Genomic DNA, 12,759 nt, shown 5'->3' with positions numbered 1-12,759 from the left:
CCATCCCGACAGGAGCGGCTCGGAACGGGGCGGCATATGGCGCGAGTGGGGCCTCATTGGATTTTCCTCTGGTTTCCCTGTACGGCGGGCGGAGGGTTTGTAATGGATCCACGCTAATAACAGAGCATGAGACTGTCAGGGGTGACGCGACCGCACTCATTACAAACACTGTAATTACATTCGGTGAGACGGATGGGCATCTCATTTCTTACAGTCGGGACTACAAACGTGTGGACGGCTTTTAGAAGATTTCTGGGAAGATTGTATATAACATGACGCACAAATGAAGACCTGTAGACGTTCTATTTTGGAAGTATTATTGATTCAGGAATCATTCATTATTCATGAGTCTCTGAATCACACCACATAAAAGTAAAAAAAAAGGTTATTTTCTTGCAGACTAAACAATATAATGAGAGAACGACAGAACGGATAGGTATAAAAAACAAAACAGGTAGAGAGAACGACAAAATGGTAAAATAAAGACAAAATGGATAGATGGACAGGACGTGAGAATGGATAGACAGACAGAATGGACAGATAGACAGATTGGATAGACAGAACAACAGAATGGACAGAGCGACAGAACAGACAGATAGAGCGACAGAATGGACGGATAGAGCGAAAGAACACACAGAATAGACAGAATGGACTGACAGAAAGAATGACAGAACAACAGAAAGGACAGAAACACAGAATGGATAGACAGAACAACAGAATGGACAGATAAACAGAGCGACAGAACAGACAGATAGAGCTAAAGAACGGACAGAATGGACAGATAGAGAGACAGAATGGACAGTCGGACAGAACGGACAGATAGAGTGATGGAACTGACAGATAGAACGTCAGAATGGACAGATAGAGAGACAGAATGGACAGTCGGACAGAACGAACAGACAGAGCGGACAGATAGAGTGTCAGAATGGACAGATAGAGACAGAATTGACAGACAGAGAGACAGATTGGACAGTCGAACAGAACAGATAGATATAGCGTCAGAATGGACAGATAGTGTCAGAATGGACAGATAGAGAGACAGAATGGACAGTCGGACAGATAGAGCGACAGAACAGTCAGAATGGACAGAATGGACAGATAGAGTGTCAGAATGGGCAGATAGAAAGACAGAATGGGCAGATAGAGCAACAGAATGGACAGATAGAGTGTCAGAATGGACAGATAGAGAGACAGAATGGACAGATAGAGCAACAGAATGGACAGATAGAGTGTCAGAATGGACAGATAGAGAGACAGAATGGACAGATAGAGACACAGAATGGACAGTCGGACAGATAGAGCGACAGAACAGTCAGAATGGACAGAATGGACAGATAGAGTGTCAGAATGGACAGATAGAGAGACAGAATGGACAGATAGAGACACAGAATGGACAGTCGGACAGATAGAGCGACAGAACAGTCAGAATGGACAGAATGGACAGATAGAGTGTCAGAATGGGCAGATAGAAAGACAGAATGGGCAGATAGAGAGACAGAATGGACAGATAGAGCAACAGAATGGACAGATAGAGTGTCAGAATGGACAGATAGAGACACAGAATGGACAGTCGGACAGAATGGACAGATAGAGCGACAGAACTGACAGAATGGACAGAGTGTCAGAATGGACAGATAGAGAGACAGAATGGACAGTCGTACAGAACGGACAGATAGAGCGACAGAACAGACAGAACTGACAGATAAAGCGTCAGAATGGACAGATAGAGTGTCAGAATGGACAGATAGAAAGGCAGAATGGACAGAGAGAGAGACAGAATGGACGGTCGGACAGAACGGACAGATAGAGTGTCAGAATGGACAGACAGAGAGACAGAATGGACAGTCAGACAGAACGGACAGATAGAGCGACAGAACAGACAGAACTGACAGATAAAGCATCAGAATGGACAGATAAGAGTGTCAGAATGGACAGGCGGATAGACAGAGCGGACAGATATAGCAACAGAACGGACAGACAGTCAGAACGACAGAATAGACAGATTGAGTGACCAAATGGACGGATAGAGCAACAGAACAGACAGAATTGACAGATAGAGAATGAAAAGATAGAGAATGGACAGACAGACAGAACGAAAGAACAGACATATGGAGCGACACAAAGGACAGACAGACAGAACGGACAGAAAGAGCAACAGAACGGACAGACAGACAAATGGACAGATAGATACGAGCGACAGAGCGGACGGACAGACAGAACAAGAGAACAGACAGTTTGAGCGACAGAACGGAAAGGTAGAGCAACTAAACAAACAGATAGAGTGACAGAACGGACAGAGCAACAGAATGGACAGAGAGACAGAATGGATGGACAGACAAAACGGAAAGATAGAGCGACAGAGCAACAGAAAGGTGGAATGGACTGAAAGACAGAATGATAAAATGGACCGATATACAAAACAAAAGAAAGGATAGATAAACAAAATGATAGAATCAATAGATAGTTAGACAGAAAGGGAGACAGATATAGGCAGACAAATGATGAAGAGACTCCTCCTCATTACAGCCTGAGATGTCTCTCCCACAGGCTGTTTACACTCCACCTCACTACCATCAAGATGATCATCAAAACAACAGCAACCCACAGCAAACCATCAATCACTCAACACCCAGTGACATCATCCCATTGAGCCCTCGATAGGCTCGTGCCACGGGACGTCCTGGCACTTCACTGGAGAGCCGAGGAGACTCTGAGCAGCCACTCGAAGGCGGACGCGAGGAACCGGCCCATCTGAGCACAAAGAGCTTCATTCACGAGCGGATCTTTTGTCAGCCAAGAGGGTAAAGATTTACTGAAAGCAATCGGAGCCCCCCTTCGGCGCCGGCGTTTGTCAGAGCCGCTGACGTCCAAGAGCAGCTCGCTGAGTCTTTATGAGGCCCAGCGGAGCTCGGGATGTTTTCAACTCCTCGGCTTTGAACGCAGCTCTGAAACTGATGATTTGCATAACAGATCAACACCACACTGACCCCAAGTCTGTTCGCATCGCTCCGCCGTTCTGATCTCAGCTTCAGACTGTATTTTTCATCACATCTGGTCCACAAACCCTTAAAGTTTCTTTCTCTGAACTCTGTGGTAACACTATCCAAAGCGTTGGGTTAACTAATAGGCGCTCATTAGCGTTTCAGTGTTTATGAGGGGAAAAAAACCCACAATGAGTTTCATGTTGAATCAGAAACTGGAAGGAAGCAGCTGAATCTGGTTAATGGTTTCTCTACGGCTGGTTCGGGTCAGTGAAGATGAGTGCGCGGGTCATAGTTTACCACAGCGTCTCGTAAACGGGCTGGGTGTTAGTCAGAGATCACATGACAAGCTATAAAAGAGAAAAAGTTCAATTAAAGATAATGAACCACTCTTAAACACGAGATTTTCACGCTTTCTGAAGAACATACTGGTGCATTTCAGTGCAAATGATTCCAGCATGGATGCACTGGGGGAAAAAATGTCTTACTTAGTATTTTTGTTGTTTTCAAGTAAAAATATCTAAATATACTCCACCAGATTTTTTATGTTTTTTAAAGTGTCTTCTGCTCACCAAGCCTTGATTTATTTGATCCAAAGTACAGCAAAAACAGTACAATTTTGAAATATTTTTTACTATTTAAAATAACGTTTTTGTGTTTGAATATATTTTAAAATGTAATTTATTTCTGTGATCAAAGCTAAATTTTCAACATCATTACTCCAGTCTTCAGTGTCACATGATCCTTCAGAAATCATTTTAACATGCTGATTTGCTTTTCAAGAAATATTTATTATTATTAATATTTAAAAGAGTTGAATCAGCATTTATCTGAAAAAAAAATGGGAAAGAATTGGGAAATAACTTCTAGAAATGAATACTTTTATGGCTTTATTTGCTGTTCTTAACTTTCTATTCATCAAAGAAACCTGAATTATTCTCAGCTGTTTTCAACATAAAAATAATAATAATGTTTTTTTAAACAGCAAATCAGAATAGTACAATGATTTCTGAAGGATCATGTGACTGGAGTAATGATGCTAAAAAATCAGCTATGAAATCACAGGAATAAATTGCATTTTAAATTATATTCAAATAGAAAACTTTTTTTTTAAATAGTAAAAACATTTTAAAATTTTACTGTTCTTGCTGTACTTTGGATCAAAAAAATTAAAAACATTAAAACATTAAAAATCTTCCTGTCCAAAAACGACTAGTAAAATGACAGTATTTAATTGAGATAAAAAATGACACAAAGAAAAAAGTTTATTTTTCTTATTTTATAAGTAAAAACTCACTTAGTTATTATTTAAAGCAAACAAAAATCCTTTACCTAATTTGATGTTCCCAGTCAAAAATGACTCGGAGTTGCTTTAAATTGCTTGTAAATGTTAAATGTTAATGTAAATATTTTTATTCCTTCATTTAGCACAAGTTCAGTATTTTTTTTTTTTAATGAGCAAAACACTATGTGAATAACTTTGCCAATATTTACTTAAAAACTGAGGTAAGGTGAAGTTCAGATCAATTTCACCTACGATCAATCATCTCCGAAAAGAAAAACAAATCAATGTTTTGCAAGAAACTGAAAGAAAACAAGCTTTCTGACTCATTTTTGACCACAAGTGCAACAAGGCAGGGGGGAAAAAAATTCCCAAAAAGTACAAAAATAATCAAAACATTTTTGGGAAGTTGTTATGCTTTTTGTAAGCAAACTCAGTGCGTTTTAGTCCAACGCAGTGACATTAAATATGACTTATTTCAGTCTCTTATTTGGTCCCTTCTTGTCTAAGTGAGCGTTTTTTGCCCAGAATAAGTTGTGATGAGATTCAGATTTGTTTTTCCTTATAGAAACAACTGCATGGATGGTTTTTCCTGCTCTGTTCTTCATATCCGAGGATCAAAACAAGGATCGAGAAGTGAAAACTTCATGGGCGCAGCTTCAATGCTAAAACTGAAGTTATACACAAATGTAATCCAGTAGGACAGAAATGAAACAAAACATTGAGCTCATCTACATAACCAGGATAATTAGAAGGTTCGGAACAAATAACAAGCACTTAGTGGGTTTACCAGAAGCGTCTGGTTTATTTTTCATCCACATGTGCGCTGCGAGTCCACATCTGGATGACTTGTGGGTAAGGTGCGGTTTCTACAGCTGTCGTGCCACATTGCGACCCTATAGTGCCACTCAACATCTCAACATTTTGTGTCTGAGCTGCTGTGCTTCATTTCACAAACAAAACAAATGACTAATATAGAGATGTGTGTTGTTGAAATCATTTTGCTATTTTTAAACACGAAATCAAATCAGATTTATCTTTCTTAAAGCGATAGTTTATGTCATTCCAAAGCTGTATGACTGTTTTTCTTCAGCAGAGCACAAAATAACATCATATTTGGAAAAGCATTATAACTTAAAAATAATTTGGACCCTATTGACTTTTATTTAATGGATTATTTTCCTAAAACATTTTTTACCAACGGCATCCTACTTGTTTCACAAAAACAAATAATATTATTAGTGCAATTTATCTGTGAATATATTGTTTTGTCCATAAAAAAAAATAAAATAATAATAATACTATATATATATTATAAAAAAATTAATTATTTTGTTTATATTTAAATTTTAATATGTCATATTTTGCTTGTGTGTGTGTCTGTATATATATATATATATATATATATATTTTTTTTTTTTTTTTTCACAAAACATTTTTCCCCCAATGGCATCCTACTTGTTTAAAAAAAAAAAAAAAAAAAAAAAAAAAAAAAAAAAAAAATAATAATAATAATATATATATTTTTTTTTTATATATATAAATATTAAAATGTATAAATATATTTTAGATGAAAAAAAAACTATATATATGTGAACCCTGCATAGTTTGGGCCATAAAAATATTCTATTGTTTGTATATATTTATTTTGTATCCATGCTATGTCTGTTTCTTTTTACATGTACATATGTGTTCAATTCAAGTTACTTTATTGTATGTTTAGTATAAGTTTGCACTGAGGTTCAGCTGCATTTTATAAATACTGGTGACAGTTGAGAGAGTTACCGTTACCGTGACAACTGCGGCGCATCTTTAGACAACAAAGAGGACCGCTTGGGCAACCACTAACTCTTGTCTCTGTCTCTTTCATTTGCAATTTAAGGTTAGTTAAATTTATTAAAATTGATACTAAACTTTAATTCACATGCTTTAATGTTTAAATAATTTGTTACAGTTGATTATTTTTGTAATTGTGAAATTCAAAGATACTTGTGTAAGAGGAAATTTCAAACATGTATCATTTAACTGAGTTGTTAATGTACTATACTTACCTGAAATACTTACCAATTTGTTATGAGTATGTCCAGATGTGTATAAGGAGGTTATTTATTTATTTATTTACTGTGATTTAAGTATTTTTATGTATTATTACCGTGTAACAAAGTATCAGTACAATGTGTATTAGAGACAACAAAGAGGACCGCTTGGGCAACCACTAACTCTTGTCTCTGTCTCTTTCATTTGCAATTTAAGAGAGTACTACAAATTTTGGAGGCACCGCTGGGATGTGTATAGGGTGGTTCATCTTCTTGACCAGCAGAGCCCCATCCTGTAACATTCATACTTACCTACAAGACAAGCAGCTGAGTGAAGTGGTTTTACGAAACTGATTGAGCAGTGCACGCACTTGAGGTACAGTGACTACAAGAGGCTGCAAAGTCAAGTCAGTGAGTAAACGTCCACTTTCATCATACTGTCAAGCCACTGCAGATAAAGATGGATACACTTCAGAGCCTTCAGGAAGAAATGGGTGAAAGACTGTGTACATTAACTCGAGGAAAGCTCATAGAACTCTGCCAGATCTTAAACATTTCTGCAGAGAACATTGGAAACACAACTCGCCTGACTTTAGTAAATCTTCTCAGTAATCATCTACTAAGAAAAGAACTAGAAGAGCTAGAGGATGGAGGCATGGCTGAGCTCCTCAGCATTAATGATAAATTAAGCAATCTGATGATGACCAATATTAATGGAACTGAGCTAAGAACAGAGTTAAGACCACCGGAAAGAGAAGTAAGAACAGATCAAAGACCATTTCGACAACTTGAAAATATGAATGAGTCTGCTATGTACTTAAGTCCTACCATCTCACAGAGTACAACAACGCAACAAGTAGCAATTGATCATACACTGGTTAGTGCTCCTCCCCTATTACAGAGACAAATCGCACCAGCCGTGTGGCACAAAGACTTCAAAATTTCAGGCCTCATTGGTGAGCCAGGCCAGAAGGACAGATTGTCATTTTCAAGTCTTGCACGCCAAATAGAGAGTGGGTTAAATAAAGGCTATCTAGAACAAGATATCATTGATTCAGTCATCAGAGCAATCACTCCAGGGCTTCAGTTGCGTAGTTATCTTGAAGGCAAAGCAGACCTCACTCTTCCAACATTACGAAGAATCCTCCGTTCTCACTATCAAGAGAAAAATGCAACAGAACTATACAAACAGCTCACAGCAGAGGCCCAGCGTGCTAAAGAAACACCACAAAGTTTTCTCATTCGTGTTCTTGATCTGAGACAGAAAATTCTGTTCGCTTCACAAGAAGATGAGTCTGGCCTAAAATATGATCCAGCTTTAGTCCAAAACATGTTCCTTCATACTGTGCTAACTGGCCTACAGAATGATCGTATTCAGAGTGACCTCCAGCCATTCCTGTCTGACCCCACAATTTCAGATGAAGTGCTGTTGGAGAGATTAAATGTTGCTTGCTCCCATGAGACAGAGAGACAAAACAAACGGAAGTCCGAACGCAGTGCTGCTGTTCATGTCACGCAGTTAAATGAACCAAAACACCAAATAAAACAGACAAAAGTTGACCTGATGTCGCAACTGCAAAGCTTAAGCAATGAAATAATGCAAATTAAAGAGACAATTCAACAGCCCTCACCTGCTTCTCAGTGTTTTGCAGTCAGTAACAAGTCTCCGGCGACAATAGCAACTCATCAGCCACTGCAAGATTTCTCGCAAAGTTATCAGCCAGTAGCAGAGTGGAATAAAGAGCTGCCAAACCAAACATGGGGAGTAAGTCATAACACCTTTGAACAACATCACTATCCACTGCAGCCCCACCATCCTAAATCACAACAGAATGCAGTTTTGCAACAACAGTATATGGTATCACAGCCTTACAGTTTGCAACCATGTTTAATGCCAATACAGCAGCCCCTGCAACATACAGCATCAACACAGCATGCACCTCAGCCATCACGATATGCTGTTCCCTCACAGCTTCGTCCACCACAGTTGAATACAGCCCCTCAACAATATACACCACCACGACAGTACCCTCAGCAGTTTCGGCAGCCACGTCCCCCAAGGACAAGACAGTGCTTCCATTGCCAGCAAAGGGGACCAGAGGAATTATGCACCCATTGTTTTTGTTGTGGTAGCAGTGAGCACTTTTCAGCAGGCTGCAGAACCAGAGGTGCAAGATTTCAAAGTAGAACACCTTTAAACGGAAATGGGTTGCCTCCACGGGACAGGGAGTGACCCGAACTGCAAAAACGTCCCACCAACGTCCAAAACAACACTTTGAAAATGAAGAAAAAGAGTTTGAACTGTCTTCATTTGATAACATTCTATCTGCTTCATGTCAAGTTAATAAATACTCACCCGTCACTTCTCTCATTGGCAAACAATGTCTGGTAACCTGCTACTTACAAGGACACAAAACTGAGGCATTATGGGACACAGGATCCCAAGTATGTATTGTAGATGAACGATGGAGAAACAAGTACATACCTGAAGTGAAACTGAAGGACATCTCTGAGGCAACAGAAGCTACAGGTGGCCTACAGCTTGTTGCGGCTAATGGGACCAGTATGCCTTATGTTGGATGGGTAGAGATTACTTTCAAATTGGCTTCCCCTGTTGATGGCGTAAAAGAGTTAGTTATTCCTGTCCTTGTCTTAAAAGACCAAAGGTTATCCAAACCAATAATCGGCTACAATGTGATCGAACAAGTGATGAGACAGAGTGAAGCAAGTGAAAACAGTGAAGTGAGTAAAGGACGTCTGCACAAGATTGTCAAGTATGCCTTCCCTGGCATGAAGAAAAATAAAATACAGACCTTCATTAATCTTGTGACTACTGAGAATCCTAGTGAATATTTGGTGAAGACAATGAAAGACACAGTGAATATACCAAAACGTTCAATAATGCAGGTACAATGTCAAGTTAAAGTGCCATACATGAAGCACGACACTGTTTTCTTGTTTGAACCACACTTAAATCCACACTGTCCAGATGGTCTGGAACCTCTGGAAACCCTACTAACTCTCAAGAAAGGAAGTCGTCCAGTGGTCAAGATCAGTGTACAGAATGTCACAGACCATGAGATAAGGCTTGTAGGAAAAACTGAGCTTGGGACAATACAATCAATAAAATCTGTACTACCAGCTGCAGCATCACATTGTGCAACAACAGCCATGATCAGTGAGATTCAGAATACCACAGATTCTAAAGAAAGTAACAGTGAAGAATTGTGGGACCCACCTGTTGATGTAAGCCACTTACCTATGCACCAGCGAAGCAAAATAAAACAGTTACTACGAGAAGAGTGCCATTCATTTTCGAGGTCAGATGACGATATTGGGTGCATCAAAGGTCTCCAGCTAAGTATTTCTCTGACTGACGATACTCCTGTTGTCCGTATGTACACTTCAGTCCCCAAGCCACTGTATCAGGAAATGAAGGACTACCTGCATGACTTGATTGCCCAGGGCTGGATTGAGAAAACCCATTCACCTTACTCTTCACCAATCGTGTGTGTTCGTAAGAAAGATGGCAGCCTTAGGTTGTGCATTGACTATAGAGACCTCAATAGGAAGACACTACCTGATCGCCAGCCTATCCCGAGAGTACAAGACATTCTGGACAGTTTAGGTGGTAATGCCTGGTTTTCAGTATTAGATCAGGGCAAAGCTTACCATCAGGGTTTTATGTCCCCAGACAGCAGACACTTGACCGCATTCGGTACACCATGGGGCTTATATGAGTGGGTTCGTATCCCCTTCGGCCTCATGAACGCGCCTGCATCATTTCAGCATTTCATGGAGGAGTGCTTAGAAGGACTAAGAGATGAAATTTGTGTGCCCTACTTAGATGACATCCTGGTTTTCACGAAAACATTTGATGGACATCTTGAAGCAATAAAAAAAGTGTTGCAACGTCTACAAGCCCATGGAGTAAAGCTGAAGCCACGAAAGTGTGAGATGTTCAAGAATGAGGTTCGCTACTTAGGCCGCATTGTTTCTGCAGAAGGCAGTAAAATGGACCCTGAAGACACTGTCGCTGTAACAGCACTTAAAGAGAAGAGACCAAACACTGTGGGAGATCTACGGAAAATTCTCGGTCTACTAAGTTATTATCGCCAGTACATCAAAGACTTCTCAAGTATTGCTAAGCCCCTTTACGACCTTCTGAAGGGCAATGAGAAAACTGAGAGCACAAAGAAAGGAAACTGCAGAGTAGTAACCAACAGAAAAAGTCACATGGTGCCATCCAGTAAGCTGATTGAATGGACAGAGTATCACCAAGAAACACTGTCAAAGCTGATTGACTGTCTCGTTCAACCTCCAATATTGGGGTTCCCAGACTTTTCCAAACCATTTGTACTTCACACAGATGCGTCCAACCAAGGCCTGGGTGCTGTCCTGTATCAGAACCAGAACGGGAAGCTGAGAGTGATAGCATATGGTTCAAGAACATTGACCAATGCAGAGAGAAACTACCACCTGCACAGTGGAAAGCTGGAGTTCCTAGCCCTCAAATGGGCTATAACAGAAAAGTTTAGAGACTACCTATATTATGCACCTACCTTCACCGTGTACAGTGATAACAATCCCCTCACTTATGTGTTGTCCTCTGCAAAGTTAAATGCCACTGGATGCAGATGGGTCGCTGAACTTGCAGACTTCCATTTCACCATTCGTTATCGCCCAGGTAAAGAGAATGTGGATGCTGATTCACTGTCCAGAATGCCAGTTGATATAGAGACAGCAATGAGAGAATTTACAGAGGAGCTTTCATCAGAGTGTGTGGGAGCCACAATACAAGCTGTGGAGGTCCAGCACGACCCAGATCCACCCCTTACTTTAATCAGTCAGTGTGCACCAGCATGCATGGAGATTGGCGACAAACCCTGCAAATCATTATCAAAAGAGGAGATTCAGCAAGCACAAAGAGATGACAAGAATGTCAAAGAAATCATAGACTACTTGCAGTCAGAAACAAGACCGTCTTCAAAACAGTGTCGGTCAGCCAATCCTACAGTTAGAGGTCTAATGCGTGAGTGGGACAAACTGGTGTTGGATGAATATGGCATACTGCACCGCAAAACATCACAACGAATGCAGCTAGTGTTGCCTGCCCAGTTTAAGAGTATTGTCTTGAGGGAATTGCATGATGAAATGGGTCATCAAGGCCTTGACCGCACAACCAGCCTCATTAGAGATCGATTTTTCTGGCCCTTCATGCAAAAGGATATTGAGCACTATGTCCTGAGAACCTGTTCATGCATAAAACAGAAAAAACCATGCAGAGAGACACGGGCACCTCTCAAAAGCATTAAGACAACACATCCATTTGAGTTAGTATCCATCGACTTCCTTCATTTGGACAAGTGCAAAGGAGGTTATGAGTATATCCTTGTGATTGTTGACCATTTCACTCGATTTGTGCAGGCATATGCTACAACTTCAAAATCTGGAAAAACTGTAGCAGACCGGTTGTTCAATGATTTTGCCCTAAGGTTTGGGTTCCCCTCACGAATTCACCATGACCAAGGCAGGGAATTCGAAAATCAACTCTTCGACCAGCTCCAAAAATACAGTGATATTACTGCCTCTAGGACGACCCCATACCACCCACAGGGAAATGGACAAGTAGAGAGATTCAATCGGACCATTCTGCAAATGCTCAAAACTCTCACAGAAAAACAGAAATTGAATTGGAAAGAGGCATTGAATAAGCTAGTGTTTGCCTACAATTGCACTAAAAGCGAAGTGACTGGATTCTCACCTTTCTACCTCATGTACGGCCGCTCTCCAAGGCTTCCAGTTGATGTATTGTTTGATCTCAATCCAGACAAGGGATCCATCGACCACAGTGAATATGTGGAGAGGTGGACAAAGGGTATGCAAGAGGCTTATGAGATCGCCAGTGAGCATGCAAAGAAGTGTATTGAGAGAAACAAAAGAAATTATGACCAAAAAGTTAGATGCACTAATCTATACCCTGGCAGCAGAGTTCTGGTGAGAAACCTAGCTCAAAAAGGGGGCCCAGGAAAACTAAGAAATTTCTGGGAGGATGAAGTCCACATTGTCATCCGCCAGGCTGCTGAAGATACTCCAATCTATGAAGTGAAACCAGAGCAGGGCAAAGGCCGATCAAGAGTGTTGCATCGTAATCACCTTCTCCCCTGTGATCACTTACCTCAGGTTACCACATCAACTCAAAATGCCACACCAAAGCAAAAACATCAACAGAAAAGCACAGCTTTACCTGCAGGGAGAAGCGAGGAATATGAGCCAGAGAATGACAGTGAAAGTGATGATGAGTACTATGTGCAAGTTGAACCCTATCAGTTTAGAACACAGCCAAACAGTCAGGTGCAAAATAAAACCACACAACGCCTGTTACCTCCTGGTGAGAAATCATCAGCAAAGTTAGAACGAACGGTTGAGTTGTCAGTGTTGCCACACCAAGCTGAACGGA

This window comes from Garra rufa, chromosome 20 (assembly GCF_049309525.1).
Source record: "Garra rufa chromosome 20, GarRuf1.0, whole genome shotgun sequence".
In the NCBI taxonomy this organism is placed as follows: domain Eukaryota; kingdom Metazoa; phylum Chordata; class Actinopteri; order Cypriniformes; family Cyprinidae; genus Garra; species Garra rufa.
Note: the sequence above shows the minus strand (reverse complement) of the source record.